We start from the raw sequence: 17,754 nt of genomic DNA on the forward strand, positions 1-17,754 counted from the left end.
TAACTTTACCCAGCTGTAAGCTAATGTAAATGTTCTGAGCATGTTTAAGGCAGCCTAGGCTAAGCTGTGATGTCTCTTCATAGGTTAGGTGCATTACATGTATTTTCAACTTAGAATATTTTCAATGAACCCTGTCATAAGTTGAGGAGTGTCTTACAGGTCATCCAGCTTGACACATGAGACTAGAAGTACACCTCACCTTTTTGTATTTTTCGTTCACACCTGTATTAACCCCAATCTAATCATGAGGAAACATCAGGCAAACACCAATTGAAGAGCATCCTACAAAATACCTGACCAGTAGTCTTCAAAAGTTTCAGTCATGAAAATTCTTTTAAAAGAGAAAGTAGGACAGACTGAAGGAGGCCAAAGAGATGTAGTGATTAAATAAAACATAATATTATGGGTTGGATTCTGAAACAAAGAATATTTATGGGAAATCTGGTAAAGTCTAAATACCTATATACCTCTATAAAACAAAAACAAAATCTACATAAAACAAAAAAGTAAGAAACAAAAGAAACTGGGCAAACATCACATGTAAATTCATACAATAAAGATTCTGTAATATTAAAAATTATTTGGTATATACATACTTACTAGTGTAGAATAATGTTCATAACATATTGACATTTGGAAATAAAACCAAATTACATTAATGAATGTATATCTAGTGGTTAAAATATGTAGTTACAGTTTTGCCGTCTCGGATGTGCAGTGAGGTAAATCTATTTATTCAAATATACATTAAAAGCACAATGCCCCTATTCACTGTTGGCAAACAGATACATTTTGTCATTCATAGCAACTTAGTTCCATCTGACTGAAACTTGAGTTTCTTTGGGATAGGTATTCAGTTATCCTGAGAGTCATCACCTCCCATTCTCTCCTGAAGTGATCCCAGAAGGGCATAGGCATCTGGTCACCCTGGGGATGGTCATCAGGTCTGAGTGTTGTTCTCCATGCTAGTGGCCTTCTCTGGTTGTAACTCATTTCTTCTGCTCCCTTCTGGTTTTTAGTACTTATCCTGTGCTGAATATATCAGAGCTTCTAGTTCTATGGTACACATTTCTGTTCCCAATTTCTAGCTTATCTGGATATACACCCTCAACTTCGGGAACTTCTGTGCTTCTCCAGAGATGCCCAGGGTAACTATTTACACATTCTTCCAAATTAATTATAGAAGAGAGACATGTGGGCTGGGCGCGGTAGCTCACGCCTGTAATCCCAACACTTTGGGAGGCCAAGGCAGGTGGACAACAAGGTCAGGAGTTCAAGATCAGCCTGACCAACATAGTGAAATCTGTTTCTACTAAAAAAACAAAAAAATTAGCTGGGCATGGTGGCGGACACCTGTAATCCCAGCTACTCACGAGGCTGAGGCAGAGGAATGGCTTAAACCTGGGAGGCAGAGGTTATAGTGAGCCAAGATAGCGCCACTGCACTCCAGCCTGGGTGACAGAGTGAGACTCCATCTCAAAAACAAAATGAAACAACAACAACAAAGAACAGAGACACGTAAGTGGCTTTTGCCAGGCATCTTTCAGCCGTTATTGCTCTACTGCTCAGGAATCACATTGGTAAAGGAGTTTCTCTATGAGGATTACATGCTCCCAGCCCTGTGGAGAGGAAGCGGAGGAAAACAAAATTCGATTCCATGATAATTAGCAGCATTCCGTTTAGAATGAAAAAAATATATATACAAAAAGAAATAACGAACAGTTATATAATCAAATGCACACAGAAATTACCACTGGAGGCTGGGTGCAGTGGCTCACACCTGTAATTCCAGCACTTTAGGAGGTCGAGGCGAGAGGATCACTTGCACCCAGAAGTTCAAGACTAATATGAGCAGCATAGTGAGGCACCGTTTCTACAAAAACTAAAAAAATTAGCTAGGCATGGTGATGTACTCCTGTAGTCCCAGCTACTCAAGAAGCTGAGCAGGAGGATGGTTTGAGCACGGAAGATCGAGGCTACAGTGAACCATGATCACACCACTGCACTCCAGCTTAGGTGACAGAGTGACAGCCTGTCTCAAAAAGACAAAAAAGGAAGAAAGAAAGGAAGAAAGGAAGAAAGGAAGAAAGGAAGAAAGGAAGAACGAAAGAACGAAAGAACGAAAGAAGGAAGGAAGGAAGGAAGGAAGGAAGGAAGGAAGGAAGGAAGGAAGGAAGGAAGGAAGGAAGGAAGGAAGGAAAAGAAAAGAAAAGAAAATTACCACTGGATAGCAAATATTACATCTAAATTCTAGTCTTGCATGTATATAGTTTCTACTTTTCTAAAATATAAAACAAAAGTCTAAATACTTATTTTTAATACTTTTCCATACAGAAGTACAATTCTTATGCCCCTCCCTTCAAAAATGAAGTTCTATTATTTTTAGAGAATGCTTTCATCCAGGACAGCTCAATGATCACTTCTGGAGCTGTGTTGCAAGATGTGTAATTGTTTTAGAATTGATTGCTATGTGAAATAGGCTTATATGTTCTGACAGTGTGTTAATACAATAAAATAACTTTTTAGTAGCAAAAGAGTTACAATTTTTCATTGGTTATAAGTTTTTTTTTTCTTTTCCACTGCCATCTCTTTGTAGATAAAATGGAATTTCATAAGCTCTTGTTTTTCAACATCAGTTTCTAGGAGATTTTTTCATCAGGATGCGTTGTTCAAGGCTAAATACGGCTCAGAGAAAAATCCATCCAAAAAATCCTTAAAAAGATGTATTGTATTGTGCTTAATGGGAAATATTGTTACCGTAAAAATACATTGTAAGTTGTAACCTTGAATGTTTGTTTACTAGGACACTGGAAAGTAAATATAATAGCCTTATTTTCCAAAAGAGATAAGTTGCCTTTCCTCTGGTATCTATGCGATATTTTCTAAACAATTTTTTTCAGGAATTAAGTACTCTTTTTAGCATCAATAAAATATTTGTTATTTATTTTATAGATAGATAGATAGATAGATAGATAGATAGATAGATAGATAGATAGATAATATTATCCAGGTATAAGCTTCTGGCTTACATTACATTCTTCTGTCTCTTCCTCATCTTATAAGGACATCAGTTTTATTGTATTAGAGTCCCACCATTATGACCTCTAAACATAGTCACATCGGGCAGAGATTTAGGCTTCAATGTACGAAGTTCAGCGTGGGACAGAGTTCAGTCTATAACAAGCAATAACAGTTCTATAAAGATTTTTATCCTAAAATGGGATTGAGCTCAAAGACTGTATGGGTTTGAGGTGAAGATTTGTTTTGTTTTTTGTTTGTTTGTTTGTTTATTTTAGATCAGGAGATGTACGTTCAGATGCTGATGGAAATAGTGAGATAATAGTGATGAGCTGATGGTAAAGGTGAGAGAATACTCCCCAAAGCAAGTCCTCTAGAGTTGCAGCCAGACATATGACAGAGAATGGGGAGGTGTCACTGTTTGGGTTCCCCAGAAAGCAGAGATTCAGATGGAGCTTAGAGCATAGGATGTGTACTAAGGAATACCTCCGGTGTCAACACCTGTGGAAGGGAAAGAACGGAAATAAGGCTGGACAGAGAGAGAATTTGAGCTCTGATGCATGCCCAGCAGCTGTGGAAAGAAGACTTTTATTAAAGGAACATCTGGGAGTCCACCACAGTCCATCCATGCCACCGCTTGGATTCAGTTGTCTATATACTTTCTGAAAAGAGCTCTTCCACAAATCTTCCTGGAGAAAACTTAAATAAGGAGGAGCTGTAGGACAAACTACAGCCCCACTAACACAGCTTGTGCCGGGCCACAACTGATTTCAGCACTGCCCACTTCCACTATCCATGAAAATATCTGTTTCCTTCCATTATCCCCTCTCCCCTAGGCCACTGTGTCTGTATTTGGCTGGAATTGCTACATTTGTCCTTTTATTGTCAAAATGGGGCAAAGGGACATAGAGGTGTTTAAGTAGATCACATAACTCCAATCTTTCCTGACCACCTTAAAATAATCACCAACAATTACATTTTCTTTGGTGTCATATCCTCTTCTTGCTTGCATGCCTATATTAGGCAAATATGTTTATACTCATATTAAAGATGAGAAAACAGGTTCAGAGAAGCTAAGGTTGCAACTTGGAGATAGTGGATCTGAAGTATGAACCGCATGTTTCAGACCCTTAAAGATCAAAGATATCTAAATCCACTAACTTTAGAAAACAACATGTCTCATTCTTTTCATTTATAAAACGCAAATTGTTTCACAACAAATATAGCCATGTGTTTATTCCAGGGAAATGGTTAAGTAACAAATTAGATTCAGTCTGTAACAAATTTTCTAAGTGTGTAATAGGATAGTTCAAATATTGATGAACCAAACCATTATGGCTTTCTATGATAATGAAGTTGTATTACTTTTGCATTCACAAAAAAAATTGTTAAACTACTGCTAATTGTATATAACAAACGTTCATTCAGTAACGATTTTGAGTACTTAGTATGCAAAGGTGCTTTTCTAAGTACTTGGTATGACAAGATAGAAGAGATTTGGGGTTCGCCATCAAGGATGTAACAATTTGTGAGAAAGAACAGAATGAAATTTGTTTTAAAAAGTAAGAGAATAGCAAACGGGGTACGTACAACATTAAAACTAAGGACAATGAAGAAAGTACTTTAGATCAGTGGTTCCCAACCTTTTTGGCACCAAGGGGCTGTTTCGTGGAAGACAATTTTTCACCGCAGGGGTGGGGTTTCGGGTGAGGGAGGTGGTTTGGGGATGAAACTGTTTCATCTCAGATCATCAGATCATCAGGCATTAGACTCCAATAATGAGCGTGCAACCTAGATCCCTTGTATCGCAGTTCCCAATAGCTTGCGCTCCTATGAGAATCTGCTGCTGCTGCTGCTGTGACAGGAGGCGGAGCTCAGGTATCAATGCTCCCTCCACCACTGGACGCCGCTCACCTCCCGCTGTGTAGCCCAGTTCCTAACTGGCCACGGACCAATACTAGTCTGCAGCTCCCTGGTTGAGGACCCCTCATTTCAATGATGACTGAGGTCAAGTTTCCTACATACATGAAAAGCAGGGAAAGCCCTACTCGCTCATCACTAGATTCTGAAAAAAAGGCTGTGAGAGAATACTACAAGCTTCTTGCAAATAGATCCAAATATTTGCAAGACCACACTAGAACAATAAATCTAGTTTCAAACATCAGGCACAAAACTACAACATTTATCTTTCATAAATGCATGGTACCTAGTTTTCTTTAGCAAATATTTATTAGACGAGTTTTAAAAATATATGTATTTGTAATACATATACCATATTTTCAATCTGACAATCCCAGTGAGTACAGCTTATTGTTTTGAGCTCAGTTTGACAAGTCAAACAATGAAATGTTCAAGTCGTATTCCTATTTCCTTCTATTCAACTCTGGACAAATTAGCTAAGTTCTCTTTATTTGAAGTTATTTCTAATATATGTTTTGTAAGGTTTTGTGAGTAGTATGTTTATCCACATAAAAACCTTTGCAGTCACCAATATTTTGTAAATGCTTAATAGTCACCAACAACAGTTCAGAGCTGCCCCGATAGCAAGCATTCACCCTCTTCTAAAATTAACAAATAATATTTTCTTTGAGAGTATTATTATCTTTATTCATAGAACATGATAGTAAATTTCACAATATTAAAACAAAATAATTTCACAACATTTAGAATAGTATCTAATTTGATCTCTATAATAAAAAAATTTGGTAAAGCTCTTGTTCTATTCTATCACAACATAAAATATCCATGGGGAAGCAAATTATTATTCCTACATGCAGTCTCTATTTGCTAGTGCCATTTATAATACTCTAATGAAATGATTTTTGAAAGTACTTACTTAAAAGAAGACAATGTTGTGTGTTTCATTTTTTCAACTGTAAGCAAGCATTTAATAAAATACCTTCATGAATTCAATGGGAATATGTATAATTATGAGCAATTAGAGTTAAAATTAAACCCACAAATCAGGAAATTCAAAAGCTAATATCCAAAAACAATGTTAGTTTTGAAAGTGTCATAAAATAATACACATAATTTAAAAGATTAAAATACTTTTAAATATTTTAAGCATATTAAATGAGATAGCAAATTATAACAGTAAAAAATATTTCTGAGCTATTTCAGAGACTGCCTAATTATTACATAACAGTTTAAATAAATATAGGATAGAAGCTATGATTTTTTTGATTCCTAAAAATCAGAAATATGTATTATTTTAACATCAGGACATCCAAAATGACTAATTGATTTTGTTTCTAATCAAAGGAAATAACTGATATGGGGGCAGAAAAAACTTAGAATCATATAGCTCAAATGGAGAGAATCACAGAAACCCAGAATGGTTTCATAAATTTAAATACAAATAAAATACTTTTATTTAGTTGTGGATAGATGGGTAGATGGTGTCAGGAGATTCATATTTCTAGTCTACTAGTTTTGAGACTGTGAAGTGATACTTATGTATTATTCTTCATCATATATCCATCATTTAATAGAAGCGTTTTAGAAAAATTTATATCCATCACCTTGTTATTTTTGTAGTTCAATATTTAAGTTTCTGTCTCCATCAAGCATCTAAAACTGCAAATGAAGTCTCTCATATGAATCTAAGTAAGCCAGAAAAAGCCATTTCTAGAACAATATCTAATTGTAAAGTCATGGTAGCCTAGCTTATGATTCTTGGCAAATAACATTTTGTCCTGAGATTTTACCATTTTTATAGAAAGTAAGGGATTAATTTGTCTATATACAATTTATTGTTAATTAAAATATAAATATTCATTTCATATTAGGCATCATATAAATGATTTTGCATATAGCACCATCTGTAATAATGAAAATGGACAAATTGGGAATAAAAGTTTATATTCTCATTTACATAGCATATATCTGCACAAAAAATTTGTATCACAAGTGTTTGTATTTTTTTAAAAAAATGTACAGAGGGGATTATGAATGTAGCAAATGTTTGCTATCATTTAAAAAAAAAAGTCACCTGCAAACATGTAGAAAGTGTTAATGCCATTCCTTTTGCAGACTTTGCCAGAGTTTTCCTCCACTAGTTCTGGTAGTGGACAACTTTTATTTCTGTATACCAATTTTTACTGATACAGACGTTTTGCATTACTATATAAATTTTAGACTCTATTTGTCATTTTCTACTCTCTGTCTACAAAATCAAACAAACAAAAACCCAAAATAACAACAAACAAAACCCTACTAGCATTTTGAATGGAATTGCCTTGAGTCAATTGACCTATTTGGATAAAACTAAGATTTTACCAACACTGAGAGTTTCAATCCAAGGCTGTGAAATATGTTCGCATGTATTTAGGCACTCTTACTCATCTCAACAATATTGTGTAGTTTTTAATGTACAGCTCTTACATGTGCAATTTTAATTTAAATCTAACTAGGTCATGTTATTTTTAAGCTATTATAAATGATGTTTTACAAATCATTCATTTTCCAACTCTTCATTCCTAATATATAGGAATATAGTTGACTTTTGTATACCTTGTATTTAGATGGAATTGTCCAACAACAACTGCACTGATACATATTCTATCCTACATGTACTTACCCTGACAGTCCTTCAAGAGGTGGGGTATCTATTTTCTCCCTTTGAACCCGAGTGTATCTTTCAAAGTGTTTTAGCAATATTGACAACAGAATTCCACCAAAAAAAACAGGTTTTATGACTTCCAAGAATTATTTTTAAAAGACAATTTGACTATATTCCAATAGACTATCTCTATCTCAAGATTCTTGTGTTTGTACCCTGCACATCAGGTTGTGAAGAAACAAAGTTACCTGTAGATGTTCTGGCCAACAGCTTTGGACAGGTCTCCACCCAACAGGCAGCATCCTGTAAGAAAGAGAAAAGTCACTATATAATGACAAAAGAGTCAGTTCAGCAAGAGGGTATAAAAACTGTACATATAGATGTTCCCATCACTGGAGTACCCAAATATATAAAGGAAATTTTAATATATCTAAAGGGAGAAATACATTGCAATACAATAATAGTAGAAAATGTCACCACCCACTTCCAGTAACGGACAGATCATCCAGACAAAAGTCAACAAGGAAGCATTGGAAATGAACTACAGTCTATACCAAATGGACCTAATTGACATTTACAGACAATTTATCCAACTGCTACAGAATACACATTTTTTTTTTTTTTTTTTTTTTTTGTTGAGACGGAGTCTCGCTCTGTCGCCCAGGCTGGAGTGCAGTGGCCAGATCTCAGCTCACTGCAAGCTCCGCCTCCCGGGTTCCCGCCATTCTCCTGCCTCAGCCTCCCGAATAGCTGGGACTACAGGCGCACGCCACCTCGCCCGGCTAGTTTTTTTGTATTTTTTAGTAGAGACAGGGTTTCACTGTGTTAGCCAGGATGGTCTCGATCTCCTGACCTCGTGATCCGCCCGTCTCGGCCTCCCAAAGTGCTGGGATTACAGGCTTGAGCCACCGCGCCCGGCCAGAATACACATTTTTTTTTCCACCAATACATGGAGCATTTTCAAGGAGAGACTATTGGTTAGGTCACAAAATAAGTTTCAACAAATTCAAAAGGGTCAAAATCATATCAAGTATCTTTTATTATTGCAATGCTATAAAACTAGATAATAAAAATAAGAAGAACTTGAAACTATACAGACACATGGAAATTAAACAACAAGTTCCTGAACAATTAATGGGTCAATGAAGAAATTAAGGTGGAAATGTAAAAATATATTATTAAGTGTTACAGCTCTTTTAGAATCTGTCTAGCAAATTTTCTGGTGAGAAACCCTCCAATATAAAAATAAATGAATAAATAATTTTGAAAATAAAAATACTTTAAAACAAATGAAAATGGAAATACAATGTACCAAAATATATGGCATACGGTAAAATCAGTAGTAAGAGGAAGGTTTACAGCTACAAACAACTACATCAACAAAGTAGAAAGATTTCGAATAAAAAACGTTGTGATGCACCTGAGAGAATCAGCAAAGCAAGAAGAACAAATCCACCCCAGAATTAGTAAAAAGAAAGAAATAACAATTCCAGATAAGAAATAAAGTGGGGAATAAGAAAAATACAGAAGATCAATGAAACAAAAGATTTTTTCTGAAAAGATAAACAATATTGGTAAACTTACCTACAATAACCAAGAAAAAACATCCAAATAAATTTAATAAGAAACAACAAAATACGACAACTGATACAACAGAAATGCAAAAAAAAATTATAAACTATTATGAACAAATATACAACCCAAAATGGAAAAACCTAGCATGGGATAAATTACTAGACACAAAGAACCTGCCAAGATTGAACTATGAAGAAATAGAAAACCCGAACAGACTAATAATAAGTAATGAGATCAAAGCAGTAATACCCATCAAAGTAAAACCAGATGGCTTCACTGCTAAATTCTGTCAAGCATTGAAAGAATAACTAATACAATTCTACTCAAACTGTTACAAAATTTGAAAAGGAAGAAATTCTTCCAAACTCATCCTACGAGGCCAGAATTACCCTGATGCCAACAATACGCAAGGACACAACAAAAAGAGAAAACTACAGGCTAATATCCCTGATGAGCATAGATGTAAATATCTTTAACAAAATAGTAACAAACTGAATACAAAAACACGATAAAAAGATGATTTATCATGATCAAGTGGGATTCACCTCAGGCATGCAAGGATATTTCAACATAGGAAAATCAATAAATGTGGTATATCACATTAACAGAATGAAGGACAAAAATCATATAATCATCTCAGTAGGTGCTGAAAAAGTATTTGACAAAATTCAACATTCCTTTGTGATAAAAATTCTCAACAAAATGAGGAAGAAACATACCTCAAAACAATAAACACCATATATGACAAGCACACTGCCAACATCAATCATGCTAAACAGTGAAAAATTAAAGCCTTTCCTCTCAGATCCATAACAAGAAAATCATCTTCATTTTTATCACTTTTATTCAGCACAGTACTAGAAGTTCTAATCAGAGCATTTAGGCAACAGAAATAAAGGGCATCCAAATTGGAAAATAAATCGTTATTTTTTTTCACATATGACATGATACATTTAGAAAAACCTAAAGACTTCACTAAAATGCTATTATAACTTAAAGACAACTTCAGCAAAGTTACAGGCTGCAAAATGAGCATTTAAAATTCAGTAGCACTTTATATACACCAACAGTGAACAATCTAGAAAAGAAATTAGGAAAGCAATCACAATACAATAGCTGCAAAAATGATGCCTATGAGTAAATTTAACCAAAGAAGTAAAAAATCTATACTTCTTTACAAGGAAAACTATAAACCAGTAAAGAAAGAAATTGAAGAGAACATAAACAAATGGAAATATATTCCAGCTCATGATTGGAAGAATTAATATTGTTGAAATGCTTAAACTACCCAAGTTATCTACAGATTCAATGCAATCTCTATCAAAATGCCAATGATATTCTTCACAGAAATAGAACAAACAATCCTAGACTTCATATAGAACCAAAAATACTCCAAATAGCCAAAGCAATCTTGAGCAAAAAGAAGAAAGCTGGAGACATCACACTACTTGACTTCAAAATACGCTGAAAAGTCATACTAATCCAAATAGCATATTAATGGCATAAGAACAGACACATGGATTCGTGGAGCAGAATAGAGAACCTAAATAGAAACTCACACATTTACAGCCAATTCATTTTTGAGAATAGTGCCTAGAATATATACTGGGGAAAGGACAGTTTTTTAAATAAAAGGTGCTGAGAATATTGGATAATCATATACAAAAATCAAATTATGATGAACTAAAGACTCTAATGTGTGATGTGAAACAATGAAACTACTAAAAGAAAATATCAAGAAGACACTCAGGTCATTGGTCTGGCAAAGATTATTTGGGTTTGACTGAAAAACACAGACAACCAAAGCAAAATCAGACACATGGGATTAAATCAAGCTAAAAAGCTTCTAGACAGCTGAGGAAATTATTAACAAAGTAAAGTGACAACCAATGGAATAGGGAAAAACTTTTTTAAATGATCCATCCCAAAAGGGTTGAATAATCAGAATACATAAAGTACTCAAAGGACTCAATAGCAAAAAGAAGAAAACACCCACAAATAATTGAATTTAAAGATGAACAAAATACCTGGGTGATGAAATAATCTGTACAACAAACCCCCACGACACACGTTTACCTATGTAATAAATCTGCACATCCTGCACTTCTACCCTTGAAATTAAAATGAAAGTTAAAAATAAAAATGAACATAATATCCGAATAGACATTTCTCAAAAGAAGGCATATAAATGGCTTTTTTAATGAAAAAAAAAAAAAAAAACCTCAGCATTGCTAATCACCAGGAAAATGTAAATCAAAACTACAATGAGTTATCCTTTCACCCCAGTTAAAATGGCTTTTACCTAAAAGACTGAAATAAACATGCTGACAAGGGTGTAGAGAAAGGGGAGCACTCATAAACTGTTCATGGCAATGCAAATTAGTACAGCCACCAAGGAAAACAGTACAGATGGTACTCAAAACACTAAAAATAAAACTATTTCATCATTCAGCAATTTCACTGCGTGCTCGCTCTCTCTCTCTCTCTCTCTATATATATATATATATGTATCTCCAAAAGAAAGGAAATCAGTATATCACAGAGATATCTGTATTTCTGTTTATTCCAGCTATATTCACAATAGCCAAGATACAGTATCTACCTAAGTATCCATCAGTGGGTGAACAGATAAAGAAAATGTGGTAGATATCTGCAGCCATAAAAAAAATTGAAATCCTGCCATGTGCAGCAATATGGATGGGACTGGAAGTCATGTTAAATGAAATAAGCCAGGCACAGAAAGATAAATACCGCCTGTTCTCAATCATAAGTGAGCACTAAAAAGGTGGATCCCATGGAATTAGAGGGTAGTTCCAGAGGCTGGGAAGTGTAGTGGCCAGGGATAGACGAAAGGCTAGCTAGTGCATACACAAATACAGTTAGACAGAGGAAATAAAACCTAAGGTTTAATAGTACAGTAGGGTAACTTTAACAATAATTTGTTGTATAGTGCAAAATTTCTGGAAGAGAGGAATTGGAATGTTCCCTACATATAAAAGGCGAATCTCCCAATTGCCCTGGTTTAATCATTATATTATATGCATGTATCAATATCACATATATCCCCCAAATATATAAAACTATTTTAAAAAACTATTTTAAAAAATCCACAATAGATTATCTTACACCTGTTAAAGTCACTTCTATCAAAAAAGACAAAAGATAAACGTTGGCAAGCATGGAGATAAAAGTGTTGTTGTTAATGTAAATTAGTGCAGCCGTTAAGGAAACAGTATGGAGGTTCCATCAAAAATTAAAAATAGAACTACCATATGATCTAGCAATCCCACTACAGGGCATATATCTAAAGGAAATGAAATCAGTATCTTAAAGAGATATCTGCACATTCATGTTCATTGCAGCATTATTCACAATAACCAAGATATGAAAGCAATCTAAATGTCCACAGAGGGATAAAGAAAACATGACAGATATGTACAACAAAATGCTATGTAATCATAAAAAGGAAATATTTCTATTGTTACAACATGAATAAGCCTGGAAGGCATGTTAAGTTAGATAAGCCAGGTACAGAAGGACAAAGTTGAAAGGTACCTCCAGAAAATATCTATTCTCAAAATGAAAAAAAAAAGTCAAAATTGGAGGTCACAAAAATTAAGCGTGTGTGGGTTATTGTATTAAGACTGAATAACTTAATTTCCCAAATTTCCACAGGTACACTCACATTTCCTTTTAGGAACTTTGAAAAGTAACAAAATAAATGGAAGCAAAAAATATTGAGAAAGAGAATACTCAAAGGAAAAAATGTCAATTATTAACAGTACTGCGAAATTATTTTAAATTTTTTAATAAAGTAAAAGCATATAAGATTTATAAAATATGATACAGAAAGCCTATGTACTATTCAGGAATATAGGCAAGAACAGGAATAGAAAAGGTGTCACTGATTTAGTAGGTACAAATAAAATATAACAACGTTGTTAATAATAGAAAGGTAAAATGTCTGAATGTTATCTTTATAGAGCTATAAGATTTAATTCCTCTCTTTATATCTCTATATTATAAGAAATGCTTAATTGTATGTTTTTTTCTCCAGAAAGTTAAGAGACATGTAACTCATATATTGGATAATTCAGATATTTCTACAAATCTGTCCATGGAATTTTCTGTAATTACTGTTTAATGTATAGGCATTCCCTTTAAAAAAATCCCTGAGTACATGAAAAGTAAAATATATTTGTAATGATAATATTTAAATACATAGAATGAATGCTGTATAAGATTCCACTTAAAATAAAATAAAAATTTTAATGAATAACTATAAAAAAGCAGCTTTCTCTTGTCAGTCCTGAAACTTGGCAAATGAAGTTGATTTCTGGAGCATGTTTTCTGCGGCACCCAGGAACATCATTAGCAACAGCTACTATACCTGTTCTACCAGCAAGATGATAATCAAAGGCAAAGTTCTTCAACTGTGTTTCCTACAGCTGCAGATTCTTCTCAGTTTTTCCAATCTCTTCTACATCACAGCAGTTCACTAATATTTCTAAAAAAAAAAGAGTTTCTAATTGCTGAACGATATTGGGGAAAATCGTGTGAAAGATGTTTGTGATGATCAGAAAACATAATTTATGAAATGCTCAATTCAAAAGCACATACAACATGCTTTTGTTTTTTTATTTTACCTTCCAGCAGTTTAACTTATTATATAAGACATACGAACAAACAAGAGTCAGTTAAAAATGGAAAACAGAATCCAAGATAGGAAATTTCAGTAAGGAACACTGGTGAAGAGCAACACAGGGACATATTAGTAATACCACCGAGTAGAGCTTTTAAATGTTGAAAGAGAAGAAAAGAGGGCAGAGAAAATACAAGCCTGGTAACAAATAAGGAGGAACATAAAAATCAATGAGCCGTTGATAATGGGTTAGATACAGCTCTCATTTTTTAAAGAGAAAAATGAAGAAAGGAAATTTGGGAAATCGAGCAATGATGACAGCCTAGTTAAAGTAGCTATTGATGAAACGGAGGTGAGAGAAGGCTGGTCACAGGGACTGGATAAACAGCTCACTCTACAGTTGGGGAGGAGTGTCTAATGAGGTGCTCTTAGGATGGATCATCATCCTATTCCCATCTAACATCATCCTTAATGCCATGAAAGGAGTGAATAAATGCATCATTGAAGACTGGAGAGGCACTGAGCTCACAGTTGCTCTGAGATACATTGTAAATAGAAAACAACAAGAAAGCAAATGGATTTCATACAAACAAGTAGAAATATAAATCAAACTAAAATTATATTTTCAAAACTAATAAGGCATTCAAGAATACTAATGGAAGGAGAAGAAAAGGAAATAATCCTAAGTTGTTATTGGCATATGATTTGTTAACTAGCTATATACACGTTTCTTACCCTTAGAATCTTACATAAAGTAGGCCCCTTACAAACACTACACACAGATCAACTGGCGTCAGAATAATAATGCCTCTGCAGTCTGGCTCTCTAGACCAGAGAAACACAAGTCCAGTCATCAGTTCTATAGATCAGGAATCTTATACTTAGCTATTATTAAATAATGTAATGTATTAATCAAAGAGAATCACAGAGCTGTATGTTCTCTATCACTGTTTACAAAGGATGAGGAGAAAGAGAAATTGCCTAAGGAAGATTTTAAATATGCATCCAGAAATGGGGAAAATCAGGAGAAAGTGATAGCATAAAGTGAACGAATGGCTGAGTTTCAGGAAGGAAGTGGTAACCTGTGCCAAACAATACACACGGGTCAAATAAGATAATTGAGAAAAGCTGCTATTGAATTTGGCAATTAGGATGTCACCTCTGAAGACTGACAAATAGTGTTTGTGTAGTGGCTGGAGCAGCATCTGGATAGCTATGATTGATCAGTGTCTGGTTTTTAAGAAAATAGAGAAAATCTAAATGACTTTTCCAAGAAGGTGAGCCCTGATGAGAAAAAGTGAAATAGGGTGGTAACAGGAGAAAAACATAAAGGAGAAAAAATGATGTCGTAACATTGGAGATATTTGTTGAAAGTAAAGAGTTAGTAGGGTGAAAGGACTTCACTATTGAACTGCTGCTAATTTTTCATGACTCAGATCAGAAGCCACCTCTTTTGCACAGTTTTCTGACTGCTCTCTTGACTCCACTCCTAGATAAATTTAGTATTTCCCTTGTACTGTGCCTTGTCTGCATTCTCAAGACACCCCGCACTTCAATCGTATCACTTCCCATATTGTATTCTAATATTTTTTCTACACCATTGAGTTTCTTTATAGCAAGCATCAGGACTGGACCTTTAGTTTCTACCACAGTAGTTATCACGTCATGTTCAATTAATGAAGTTGTCATAATAAATGAATGAACTAATGCAGAGATAATAGGGTTTTCTTGATCACACCAAACTCTTAGCTAAAACTTTATCTCAAAGCAAAGATATGGATTCTGGTAAAAACCTATAACAAGAATCAAGCTAGCAAAGCAACAGGCATAAAGCCAGAAAAAAGAAAACAGAAAATACAAATCTGAGACTACAAAGGGGCCACAGTGATGAGTTAGCCTATAAAACAGCAGCAATCAAGGAAATAGATGATAGAATCTAGCTCACAAGATAAACTTGAAATGTTGAGTTTTCATACCCTTCTCACATCAAAACTCCCTAAATAATAATGTATTGCTCCATTGGCCAGTAACTAATATATTTCCATTTTTAGTCTAAAGAGCTAAAAAGAAACGTGCTTCTTTAAATATTGGTATAAGTTGAAAAAGAAGTATGGATTCATTGAGAACTTTTTTCCAGGGGGTTAAAAGAAGAGAGTTAGAGGAGAAGTCATAGAGAGAACATAAATGGGAGAAGCTTTTATTTAAAAACACAAAGCTGGTGATGCTAGGAACAAAAAAAATCTCTAAAGTGGTGAAGATCAGGGTGTCTTAATAATGAAATTAAAGTTAGAGCCTGTGATCCTTTTTATTCTATCTCATGTTAAATCATCAGCCATAAGAATATTAAGATCTTTGCTAGCATGAGGATGCTTGGCAGACTGTATAGCCATTAACATGGCGTGCCGACGGCTCTAAAGGCATGTGCAGTATGGCTCTGAGTTCTTTTGTCTTTTATCATCCTCATGGTGCAGTACACATAATTTGAAAATTAATAGTGCCAAAGTACATATCAGCCATACCACCAAATGAGTGAAGGATCAAAATTACCCACAGTGAAGCACAAAGTGCATGCAATCCACTTACCTGAACTATAACAACAACAGCAACAACAACAAAATGAGGTCATAGTGTCAGATGCATTCAAATCAGAGTGACTCCACCTTGAATAGGGGTTAGGTAAAAAGGGGCTAAGGCTGCATTCCCAGGAAGCTAGGCATTTTTAGTCACAGGATGAGACGAGATCAACACAAAATACAGGTCACAAAGACCCTGCTAACGAAACAGGATGTGGTAAAGAGGCCAGCGGAAGGCCACCAAAACCAAGATGGTGATGAAGGTGACTCCTGGTCATCTTCACTGTTTATCATATGTTAATTATAATACATTAGCATGCTAAAAGACACTCCCACCAGCCCAAGGACAGTTTACAAAAGCCATGGCAACATCAGGAAGTTACCCTACACATTTTAAAAAGAGGAAGAACCCTCAGTTGGGGAAAATCCCTGCCCCTTTCCTAGGAAACTATTGAATAATCTACCCTTTGTTTAGCATATAATCAAGAGATAATTGTAAGTATACTCAGACAAGCAGCCTGTACTGCTGCTCTGTCTAGGTGGTAGCCATTCTTCTATTACTTTACTTTTTGAATAAACTTGCTTTCACTTTACTTTGTGGACTCAACCTGAATTTTTTCTTGTGTGAGATCCAAGAACCCATTCTTGGGGTCTGAATCAGGATTCCTTCATGGTAACAATAATGTTTGTTGTTATACAAAGAAGTTGACGTTATAAATCATTGATATTGATAACTATGAATAAAGTTAAAATAATCTAACAAAACATTGGAAATATGTAGTTGAATATGAACAAGAACCTTGAAATTTTGGCTTTTAACTCCATTCAGTTAGTATTTGCGACAAGTTAGTTATCCTCTATGTTAGGGGAAACTCAAATAAAAATCTGTTCAGCTAGTTCAGAAATAAAGAATTCAGAAAAAAAAATTTATTTATTAAAATTATTACATCTTTGCAGTTCTACCAATGAATAAAATCCTTTTCCTTTCCCTGTAATATAACAAAAATAATATTAATTATTGCATTTTCATTAGCAATTAACTTTTAACCATAGCATGCTATTTGTTATATTTGCCCAAATTTCGGAATGTCATCCTGAAATTATTGAAACTTGCAAGATGAAACAATGTCATGAGGTTCTAGATACCAGGGAATGTTTTACAATGTGTTAGGATTCTACACAGGCCTTACTTCTAACAGAATACTTTTTCATCGAGTTCACACACCACAGCACTTGAATGGGGTGGCACTTCATAAACCACCCGAAGGGAGGAGACTAGACCACAAGACCCCTTAAAGAACTTTCCAATTATGACTTTTGTTTTTATGATTTAAAAAATTGGAAATTTCCAGGTAGCTGAAAAACAATGGAGAAAAATAAAG

At 34.6% G+C, this 17,754-nt stretch overlaps 1 long non-coding RNA gene and 1 pseudogene across 1 annotated transcript in view; one reads left to right on the plus strand and one right to left on the minus strand.

The window, feature by feature from the left end:
• Nucleotides 1–13,655, minus strand: part of LOC126941070 (uncharacterized) — a 107,950-nt gene extending 94,295 nt beyond the window's left edge. The window contains exons 1-2 of the long non-coding RNA XR_007721082.1: nucleotides 13,548–13,655; nucleotides 7,831–7,885 (exon numbers count right to left, since the gene is read on the minus strand). This is a non-coding gene — a long non-coding RNA (uncharacterized LOC126941070). The remainder of the gene's footprint in view (nucleotides 1–7,830; nucleotides 7,886–13,547) is intronic.
• LOC126941580 (uncharacterized) lies at nucleotides 8,763–8,815 on the plus strand (annotated as a pseudogene).
• Nucleotides 13,656–17,754: the final 4,099 nt, after the last annotated feature.

The sequence above is a fragment of the Macaca thibetana genome, chromosome 18, assembly GCF_024542745.1.
Source record: "Macaca thibetana thibetana isolate TM-01 chromosome 18, ASM2454274v1, whole genome shotgun sequence".
NCBI lineage: Eukaryota > Metazoa > Chordata > Mammalia > Primates > Cercopithecidae > Macaca > Macaca thibetana.